Source organism: Physeter macrocephalus, chromosome 14 (genome assembly GCF_002837175.3).
Source record: "Physeter macrocephalus isolate SW-GA chromosome 14, ASM283717v5, whole genome shotgun sequence".
NCBI classification, from domain to species: domain Eukaryota; kingdom Metazoa; phylum Chordata; class Mammalia; order Artiodactyla; family Physeteridae; genus Physeter; species Physeter macrocephalus.
In genome coordinates, this window is record NC_041227.1 from 68,086,674 (window position 1) to 68,097,798 (window position 11,125).

General features: G+C 41.2%; 1 protein-coding gene across 2 annotated transcripts in view; it reads left to right on the top strand.

The window, feature by feature from the left end:
* The window catches only part of ZNF713 (zinc finger protein 713), a 29,355-nt gene that overhangs the window by 10,697 nt on the left and 7,533 nt on the right, over positions 1-11,125 (top strand). The window lies entirely within an intron of this gene.

Genomic DNA, 11,125 nt, shown 5'->3' on the forward strand with positions numbered 1-11,125 from the left:
GCCGCTCCGCGGCATGTGGGATCCTCCCAGACCGGGGCGCGAACCCGGTTCCCCTGCATCGGCAGGCGGACTCTCAACCACTGCGCCACCAGGGAAGCCCAGCACTTGAGACTCTTGAGACAGGTGCTGAACTCTAGTTTCCCACTCTCCTTATGTGCCCCTTTATAGCTCTTCTCTCCTTCAGCATTTTTACCAGATCATGGACTCATGTCTGAGCTAGATGTTGTAAAGGTAACACAAGAAGCCATAGACTGTGTTTTAATCACCCTTCCCTTAGATAGCTCACTAGAATTCAAACAACACTTGCCACTCTGTCTGCAAACAATGAATGATGCCCAAGTCACTGTGACTGCTTGAAGGTAACAGGACTGTTAATATACCTGAGAACATCTGCTGCCACAAGTTAATATTTATCAAGAATCTGTTGTATCTCTTCCAAAACCTGTTTAAACCAGTTGTTACAATTTGATTAAGTATGATGTAAACCTCTATGAGGTATAAGTATGATAAGTTGTTTCTATGAAAACTAGTTGAATGCTTTGGAAAGACTCAGTAAATGCCAGTCACCTTTTAAAATATTGCTGTAAAATTAGGTGTGAACAAAACTGTAAAACATTGAAGGAAAATCCTAAAAATCTCAGAGAGTCCTATACCAGTATTATTTCCTAAGAGTCATTTGCTTGTTCTGATTTAATGAAACAGGAAGTGATACGTTTTGGATATGGGCACTCAATCATTAAAATCATTCTCATATCAAAAGACAAGGGAATAAATGTACACTTATGTATTTTAAATTTAAATGTTTAAATCTTTGAGATATTGTTTATGGATCTGCACTTTAACCAGCTGGTACATACCAGATACCAGTCTCGATTGCTTCAGAAAGGAGGACTTCTGTTGTTCCATGTTGTTATGAGATAATCATTATCCACAGGTAGCAAACTCATTGGAGGAGATTTTTTAAAGCCTACATCACACAATTAATATTCAGAAAAGTGTAATGTTAGGTTCTTCTCTGAATGCCAAAGACAACAAATACAGCAGGTGCTCAGAGAGGAGAGAAGTCCAATTAAGACGAGTGGCGGGGGCTTCCCTGGTGGCTCAGTGGTTAAGAATCTGCCTGCCAGTGCAGGGGACATGGGTTCGAGCCCTGGTCTGGGAAGATCCCACATGCTGCGGAGCAGCTAAGCCCACGCGCCACAACGACTGAGCCTGCACTCTAGAGCCCACGAGCCACAACTACTGAGCCCATGAGCCACAACTACTGAGCCCACGTGCCACAACTACTGAAGCCCACACGCCTAGAGCCTGTGCTCCCCAACAAGAGAAGCCACTGCAATGAGAAGCCCACACACCGCAACAAAGAGTAGTCCCTGCTCACTGCAACTAGAGAAAGCCCGAGCGCAGCAATGAAGACCCAACGCAGCCATAAATAAATAAATAAGACTGGAGGGGGCCAAGACTTCCCTGGTGGTCCAGTGGTAAAGAATCCGCCTTCCAATGCAGTGGGGTGCAGGTTCAATCCCTGGTCAGGGAACTAAGATCCCACATGCCGCAGGGCAACTAATCCCACACACCACAATTACTGAGCCCCCGGGTGCCTCAACTAGAGAGCCTGCGTACTGCAAACTGCAGAGCCCCCCCACCCTGGAGCCCATGTGCCACAACTAGAGGAAGAAAACCAGCACGCCACAACTAGAGAGGAGCCTGCACACCGCAACTAGAGAGAAGCCTGCGTGCCGCAATGAAGAGCCTACGCACCACAGCTAAGACCTGACGCAGCCAAAAAAATAAAAATAAATTTAAAAAAAAAAAAAGAAAAGAAAGGGCAAAAAAAGAATGGAGGGGCGAGGGAAGACTTCATGAGGAAAGGAGAGTTTGAATTTGTTCTGATATCAGGTAGTATTTGGACATTAGAGAAGACAGGAAGTAGAACTTGAGCAAGAGCAGGGACCATAAGGAGACCGTCTGCTGTGCTTTAGCATTTATTTGGTACATCAGTGCTTTGGGTTGCAAGGAATAGATTCATTCAGTTTACTCTTTAATTGTAAGGCTCCCCACAGACAGGGATAGAAAGACATTGAGAACTAAGGTAGCGTATCTGCTTGGCATTCTACCCAGAGGAGTTTGCTTTAATTTTCCAGAACCATTTACTTTGTTCAGAAGAAAGATGATTCATTCATTCAACAGGTATTTTTTGAGCAGTTGCTTTGTGCCAGAAATTGTGCTTGGCATCAGAACTACATCAGTGAGCAAAACAGACATGGTCCTAAACCCAAGTTGTTTAGCAGAGACAGACATTCAGCAGATATACTAAGGAATTGCAAATTGAGATGTTTATTATACATAATAAGAATAAGGCATTGTGAATATGCATTAGGGAATCAGGGAAGAACTTTCTGGGGAAGCTAAATTTAGGGTGGTATGTGAAGGAGAATATAGGAGTTATAAAAAGTAAGTAGACCATCTCTACAACCTCATAGCAACATCTGTTCACAGGTTGCAACCCAGTTGAACTGCTGTATACCTGGGCACCAGGGCACTGGAAAAAATAAGAAATTTGTATCTGCTTATATTTACACGAAGAAACTCTAGAAGAATACATAAAATACTGATAATAGCGATTATCTGTGGGAATGGAGGTGGGGACCAGGTCAATTGTACCAGGAACGTGAGACCTTTTTCGAACCGTATAAGTACACCTGTTCAAAAATATTTTAGGGCTTCCCTGGTGGCACAAGGGTTAAGAATCCGCCTGCCAGTGCAGGGGACAGGGGTTCAAGCCCTGGTCCGGGAAGATCCCACATGCCGCAGAGCAGCTAAGCCCATGCGCCACAACTACTGAGCCTGCGCTCTAGAGCCCGCGAGCCACAACTACTGAGCCCACATGCCACAACTACTGAAGTCCGCACGCCTAGAGCCCGTGCTCCGCAACGAGAGAAGCCACCGCAGTGAGAAGCCCGCGCGCCGCAACAAAGAGTAGCCTCTGCTCGCTGCAACTAGAGAAAGCCTGTGTGCAGCAATGAGGACCCAATGCAGCCATAAATAAATAAATAAATAAATAAATTTTATTTTAAAAATTTTTTAAATTTATAAACAGTGTACCAGAGAAAACTAAATTGGATATAATGAAGCTTGATGACAGCTTCTGAGGTCAATAAAAAAGCAGATTTGGGAAAAAAAAGTAAGTGGAAAAGAGCATTTTAGGCATCTGCTAAACATCATGTACAAAAACTATGGGTATATTTGAGAAATCAAAAGAAGGCCACTGTTGTTGGAGTGGACGGAGAGGGGGACTTGGAATAAGCTTGGAGAAGTATGCAGGGGCTACGTATACAGGGCTTTATGACCATGATAAGAAGTTCAGTTTTTATTCTAAGTGCAGTGGAAAGCCTCTGAGAGAATTTAAGCAAGGTAGTAACATAATAAGTAACTGAATTCTACTTTAAACATCACCCTGGTGCGTGCTAGATAGTAAGTGCATTTGTGGAAGGCAAGAAAGGAAAGGGGAGAGATCCCTTAGGAAGCTATTGCAGTATTCTAGATGATAGAAAGTAATACCTTAAAATTAGAAGATGGAGAAAAATAGGTGGACTTGAGTGCTTTGCTCTGGGAAACAGCAGAGATTAGTGAGAGGGATAAAGACAAAGGAAGAAAAAAGATGACTTGAAAAAATGTAGCCCACGTAGAGAATAGACTTGAGGACACGGGGAGGGGGAAGGGTAAGCTGGGACGAAGTGAGAGAGTGGCATGGACATATATATACTACCAAATGTAAAATAGATAGCTAGTGGGAAGCAGCCGCATAGCACAGGGAGATGAGCTCGGTGCTTTGTGACCACCTAGAGGGGTGGGATAGGGAGGGTGGGAGGGAGACGCAAGAGGGAGGAGATACGGGGATATGTGTATATGTATAGCTGATTCACTTTGTTATAAAGCAGAAACTACCACACCATTGTAAAGCAATTATACTCCAATAAAGATGTTAAAAAAAAAAAAAAAGATGTAGCCCAGGTAATAGCAGGGTAATGGTAGATCAGACCATGTCACTCCTGTGCTCAAAACTCATGGCTCTCATTTCACTCAGAGTAAAAGCCAAAGTCCTTATGATGGCCTAAACAGTCCTACAGAATCTGGACCTGTTACCTCTCTGACTTCATCGTTTACTTCTCCCCCTTGCTCATTCCACTCTACCCTGGCCTCATTCATCTTCCTTGATCATGCCACACACACTCTTGCCTTTGTACTGTTAACTTTTCAAGTCTTTTCTCCATTGTCACCTCTTCAATTATATCTTTTCCTGACCACCTTATATAAAATTGCAACTGCCTCACCTCGACATTCTCAAACCCTCTTCCTCTACTCTTCTTTTACCTTCTAACACACTATGTAATTTACCTAGTTTTCATATTTATCTTCTACTTCCTCTGCTAGAGTTTCATAAAGGAAGAGAATTTTAGTCTCTTGTTCACTAGTATATCTCAAGCACTATAGTTGGCATGTAGGAAGCACTGAATAAATATCTGTTGAACAAATAGGAATTTAGCGTATAATATAGGTCACATCTCAAACCAGTGGTGAAAAGATGGTTTATTCAATAATTTATGGTATTTCTGTGGAGCCACCTGGAAAAAGGTAAAGTTGAATCCATATCCCATACTTTACATCAGAGTAGTCTTCAAATTGATCAAATATTTAAATGTGAAAAATTAAGCCATAGAAGTTACACAAGAATAAAATGGGAGAATTCCTTTATAGTGTTCACTGAGTAAAGACTTTCTGATTGCAACTGAGAATCCAGAAACCATAAAAGAAAAAACTGATGGGTTCAACTCTTTAAAAATACCCAAAAATCTGTATGAGAAAAGAAAACTGTAAGCAAAATAAAAAGACATGTCAAATTTGGAAAAATATTTTTGCTACTCAAATTGTAGTGGGGTAATCTTTCTAATAATAATAGTAGTCTTTCTAATAATAATAAAACACTCCTCTAAATCAGGTAAGAGATTAGGAGTCCAATTGAAAAACAACATAAAAAGACAATTCACAGGAAAGAAAATTCAGATGCATCTTAAACACAGGAAAAATGTTCATCTGTACTCATAACAAGAGGAAATTTAAATTAAAACTAGAGAAAGCTTGACGTTTTATCATCAAGCTTTGTATTTCCTACGGGGTTGATATTTTCCACAAGCTTGATAACATACTCTCTTGGCAAAGCTTTGGGAAAACAGACACTCTCTTACATTGCTAATGTGAGTGTGTGGCGATCGCATTTCCAGAAAAATGACCAAATATCTGCCATCCAAAATGCTTTCTATACAATGACTTTGACATTTATCCCATCAAGAGACATCGAGGTCAGTGTTCCCTCCATTGAATCTGTGGAAGCTTGTGACTGGTAGAAGTGAAACTATGTGACTTTCAAGGCAGGTCATAAGAGGCAGTAAGACTTCCACTTCATTCTCTCATGATGCTTGGTCTAAATCCAGCCACCTTGCCACACACACACACACACACACACACACACACACACACACACACACACACACAAATCCAAACAACTCATGGAGAAACCTACATGGAGAAGAACCAAGGCCCACAGACCTGGCTGAGCTCTCAGCTGAGAGCCAGTACCAACTTGCCAGCCATGTGAGTGAGCCATCTTGAAAGTAGACTCTCCAAACCACAGTCAAGCCCTCCCAGCTGATGCCATGTAGATCAGAGGCAAGCTGTCCTCACTAAGTTATGCCCAGATTACAGATTTGTGAGCAAAATCAATGATAGTTGCTGTTTTAATCCCCCAGGTTTTGAGGTGGTTTATTATGCAGCAATAGATAAATAACTGGTACAGATTTTGTTACCTGGAAGTGGTGTGCTACCAAAACAAACATAGAACATGTGGCATCGGCTTTGCAGCAGAGCCAGTTGAACAAAGGGCAGAAGATGGAAAGGAAAAGATTATTAGTAGAATCATAACGGCCTCAAGGAGAGTTAGTGGAGGCCTATGGGACCTTTCACAGGGCTTAAAGGATAATGAGGAAAATCTTACTATGAGCTGGAGGAAAGGGGAAGTTTGAAGAAGGAATTTTGGTCAACACTGTCACCTTCAGTAACAAGGAAGATAGGAAATATACTTAATGGACTCAGTGATCTACTTAAGGAGATTTACAGGTAGAAGATTGAAAGTGCCAACTGGCAGCTTCTGGCTGCCTAAAGTAAAATGCTAGAGGAGAAAGAAGATAAAAAAAGAACTTAAATATACAGGAACCAGACATGAAAATATGCTCAACATTGCTAATCATCAGTGAAATGCAAATCAAAACCACAATGAGATATCACCTCACACTTGTCAGAATGGCTGTCATCAAAAAGAACACAAATAACAAATTTTGGAAAGGATGTGGAGAAAATGGAACCCTCATACAATGTTGGTGGGAATGTAAATTGGTGCAGCCACTGTGGAAAACAGTATGGAGGTCTCTCAAAAAATTAAAAATAGAATTACCACATGACCCAGCAATTACACTCCTGGGTCTATATCCAAAAAAATCTAAAACACTAATTTGAAAAGATACATGCACCCCAGTGATCAGAGTGGCATTTACAATTGCCAAGATGTGGAAGCAACCTTAGTGTCCATCAACAGATGAATGGATAAAGATGTGGTGTGTATGTATGTATATATATATATATATATATATATATACAACAAAATACTACTCAGTCATAAAAAGGAATGAAATTTTGCCATTTGCAGCAACATGGATGAACTTGGAGGGCATTATGCTAAATGACATAAGTCAGAGAAAGACAAATACTGTATGATATCACTTACACGTGAAATCTAAAAAACACAACAAACTAGTGAATAAAACAAAAAAAGCTGACTTGCAGATATAGAGAACAAACTAGTGGGGAGAGGGAAGCAGAGAGGGGCAATACAATTGGTAGGGGATTGAGAGGTACAAGCTATTATGTATAAAATAAGCTACAAGGATATACAACACAGGGAATATAGCCAGTATTTTATAATAACTATAAATGGAGTATAACCTTTAAATTTGTGAATCGCTATACTCTATACCTATAACATATAATATTGTACATAAAAAATATTTTAATTTTTTTAAAAGTCTAAAAAATAAATATAAAGGAGCCAGGAATTACTGAGCTTGTAAAGAAAACTATTTGTCATTCACACCTCTCAACATGTGCCCAGCTCAGCTACATTTTAGAATTGCTATGAATTGCTGTGTACTTGAACGGAAGTGTCTCTCGTGGTTATTTCTATGCCTTTCCCACCACTTCGAGTTTGTGAAGGGTAGAGGGTGGGGCCAGATAACTATTTCTTTAGCTCACAGAAGGAAAAATAGGGAGAAAGCTTTCAAGGAACTGTACCTGAGGAACTGCACTCAAAGATCCTTATCTGCATGTGGACCTGATATAGGTGACAAGATCCTGGACTTCACACTGATACTCTAACGGGATGAAACATGAGGGTCTTGAGGAAGATGAGTGTATTTTGCATGTGCGCGGGATGTGAATGTTTACATTCAGAGGGTAGACAGTAGCAGATTGTATTTTCTGAAAATGGCACGATTTCTCCCATTCCCTAGGCTCCTCATATACTATGATTTAAATACTCTTTCTATCAAGAGATGTGGGAGTGTGTTCCTTCCCCTTGGATCTGGGCAGGCCTGTGACTGTGGTGGAACTGAAGCTATGTGACTCTTTTTTTTTTTTTTTTTTTTTTTTAATTTTTATTGGAGTCTAGTTGATTTACAATGTTGTGTTAGTTTCTGCTGTACAACAAGGTGAATCAGTTATACATATACATATATCACCTCTTTTTTTAGTGAAGCTATGTGACTCTTGAGGCTGGATGATGAAAGCTGGTTCTCTTGGGAGTTTTGCATTTGGGGTCCAGCTACCATGCCGTGAGGAAGCCCAAGCAGCCTGTGGAGAGGCCTGTATGGAGAGAACCTGAGGCCCCTGGTTGAGCTCACAGCTGACAGCCAGCACCATCTTGCCAGCCACATGAATGAGCCTCTTAAAAGTGAATCCTACAGCCCAAAGTTGAGCCGCCCCAGCTGAAACAAAATGGAACAAAGATGAGCTAGTCTCACTGAGTCCTGCACATGTTACAGATTCTGTGAGCAAAATAAATGATTGTTGTTGTTTTGAGCCACTAAATTTGGGGGTGGTTTGTTATACAGCAATAGATAATTACAGAACTGATGCAACCCCTGTAGAGGTCAGTTTGACAATATATGTCAAAATTGCAGATTCTTATGCTCTTTTGGATTCTAGAGATAGACTTACATGCAATTGCAGAATAATATACATAAAAGATAATTCATTACAGCATGATTTGTAGTAGCAAGAGAGTAGAAAGCAGCTAAAATGTCTGTTAATAGACTAGTTAAATAAATTGTGGAACATTCACACTGTCCCATCCAACTATAAAAACGAATGAGGAAGATATCTATGAGTTGATGTGGAGGGCTTTCCAGGATAAGCTGTTCAGTGAAAAAATATCAAAGTGCAAAAGAGTATCTGTAAAATGCTACTTTTGTGTAAGAAAGAAGAGGAAATAAAAATATGCATATAGGGACTTCCCTGGTTGTGCAGTGGATAAACTCCGCACTCCCAATGCAGGGGGCCCCGGGTTTGATCCCTGGTTAGGCAACTTGATCCCACATGCATGCTGCAACTAAGAGTTTGCGTGCCACAACTAAGGAGCCCATGAGCCACAACTAAGGAGCCCACCTGCTGCAACTGAGACCGGCGCAAACAAATAAATATTTTTAAAATATGCATATAAATCTATTTGCTTGTTTGAACAAAAAGAGACATTGGAAGGGTAAACTTGAGTCTAATGAGTTTGGTTACTTGTAGGGCTTATATGGGACTGGGGTGAAAAAGAGGGAATGGAGTGGGGCGGTATGGGAGGAGGGCTTAAAATTGAATACAAACAGAAACAAGTGAACCAAACTGTACTTCAAATTACTGATATAGCCACACTGAAAAGGAGTTAACTTTTGAACCTAAATAGTTGTTTATACTCTGTGTCCTCAGGCTAAAAGCAAAACAGTTCTAAATAGTGAACTCTCATTTGTAGGCTTGTTTTGCACTGAGGCATGTGTTAGCAATACTGAAACCACTTTCTTTACATTCTAGGATTGAGCAAATAAGTAAATTCATTGTGCATAATAGGAGCCAGGTTTCTCATGGTCAGAGAAGGGAATTACAGATATGAAAAGAGAGGAGGATGGAATGAACCTTGCCATGTTGGATTAGAATTAGAGGTGTCAGTATGGACTCATGGGTTTTAATACGTATAACTAAATACAGAATTGGGTATGGAGTTGTGTGTGTATACATACATCATTATGTATATTCCTCTCTTTCCCAGGTGTGACCCCTGAGAGGGCCTAGAAGCAGTAATACTCCAGTAGCATTGGACACATCTAGTGCCCAGATATTGGTGTCCAAGTGCCATTCTCCATTAAAAGGAACCAGACAGGGCTTCCCTGGTGGCGCAGTGGTTGCGCGTCCGCCTGCCGATGCAGGGGAACCGGGTTCGCGCCCCGGTTTGGGAGGATCCCACATGCCGCGGAGCGGCTGGGCCCGTGAGCCATGGCCGCTGAGCCTGCGCGTCCGGAGCCTGTGCTCCGCAACGGGAGAGGCCACAACAGCCCAGATATTGGTGTCCAAGTGCCATTCTCCATTAAAAGGAACCAGACATATCCACTCAGTATTTGACATATCCAGTGGAAAGCAGAGCTGCTCAGTATTTGACCATTAGAAGGAATCAGGGGTCCTTTGAGAAATGGCTGATTCCAGGTTTGGAGCAGGAAAAGCACAACATGAACCTTGAAAGAACATCTTTCTATCCCAAAAAGTAAAGTACTCAAAGAATGATAGGTACATTTCAAAAGAACAAAGAAGCCAGTTTGAAGGGGCTTCTTCTGGCTAAATCTAGGACCATCTGAGCATTTTTAAAATAGTGATAGTAAATGATTATAACTTATAGAATAAAATAAGTAAGAAAATCCACCTCATATAAATTAATGAATAAATAGGAAGGGAAACTTCTTCAGCACAGTAGAAAGCCAACTAATAATGTACAAAGAGTGTTAGCATTAGAAAAGCACCATGAAAATTACAGTTGGTTCAGGCAAGAATTATCAGTGAAAGCCAAAATGAGTGGATGAAAGTTTGAGGGGGAACAAAGTATCTCCTCCACAAGAAACTTAGTAATTACAGGATTCAATAGTAATCTTCCAGGGGAAATTACTGGTAGGTAACCACCTTAACCAAATTATCAAAGTTAACATTGCCAGTAATGGAACTAGTCAACAATGCATACAATTCACTGAGAAGAACCCAGCATCACTCCTGGACTGTTCCTGCCATAAATGCATAGTGTGAATCTACTCATGATGAGACATTAGACAAGCCCACATTGAGGTTTATTCTACAAAATAACTAGCCTGTGTTTTCAAAATGTCAGTGTTAGGAAATACAAAGAAGGGCTGGGGAACTGTTGCAGATTCAAGGAGACAAAAGATACAAGACAACCAAAAATCTTGATTTTTGTTATAAAGGACATTATTGGGACATTTAGTGAAATCTGAATAAGTATATAGCTTAGACAACAGCACTGTATCGATGTTAATTTCCTGATTTTGATCATCCTGTTGTTATGTAAGAGAATTCCTTGTATTTAGGAAATAAATTTTTTAGGGGTAAAGGGGCATCACCTCTGGAACTTACTCTTTGTTAATAGATTTATTTATTTATTTTTGGCCGCGTTGGGTCTTCGTTTCTGCTCGCAGGCTTTCTCTAGTTACCGCGAGCAGGGGCTACTCTTCGTTGCGGTGCGCCGGCTTCTTATTGGGTGGCTTCTCTTGTTGCAGAGCACGGGCTTTAGTGGTTGTGGCACACAGGCTCAGTAGTTGTGGCTCACGGGCTCTAGAGCGCAGGCTCAGTTAGTCGTGGTGCACGGGCTTAGTTGCTCTGAGCATGTGGGATCTTCCCAGACCAGGGCTCAAGCCCGTGTCCCCTGCATTGGCAGGTGGATTCTTAACCACTGCGCCACCAGGGAAGTCCCTCTGCA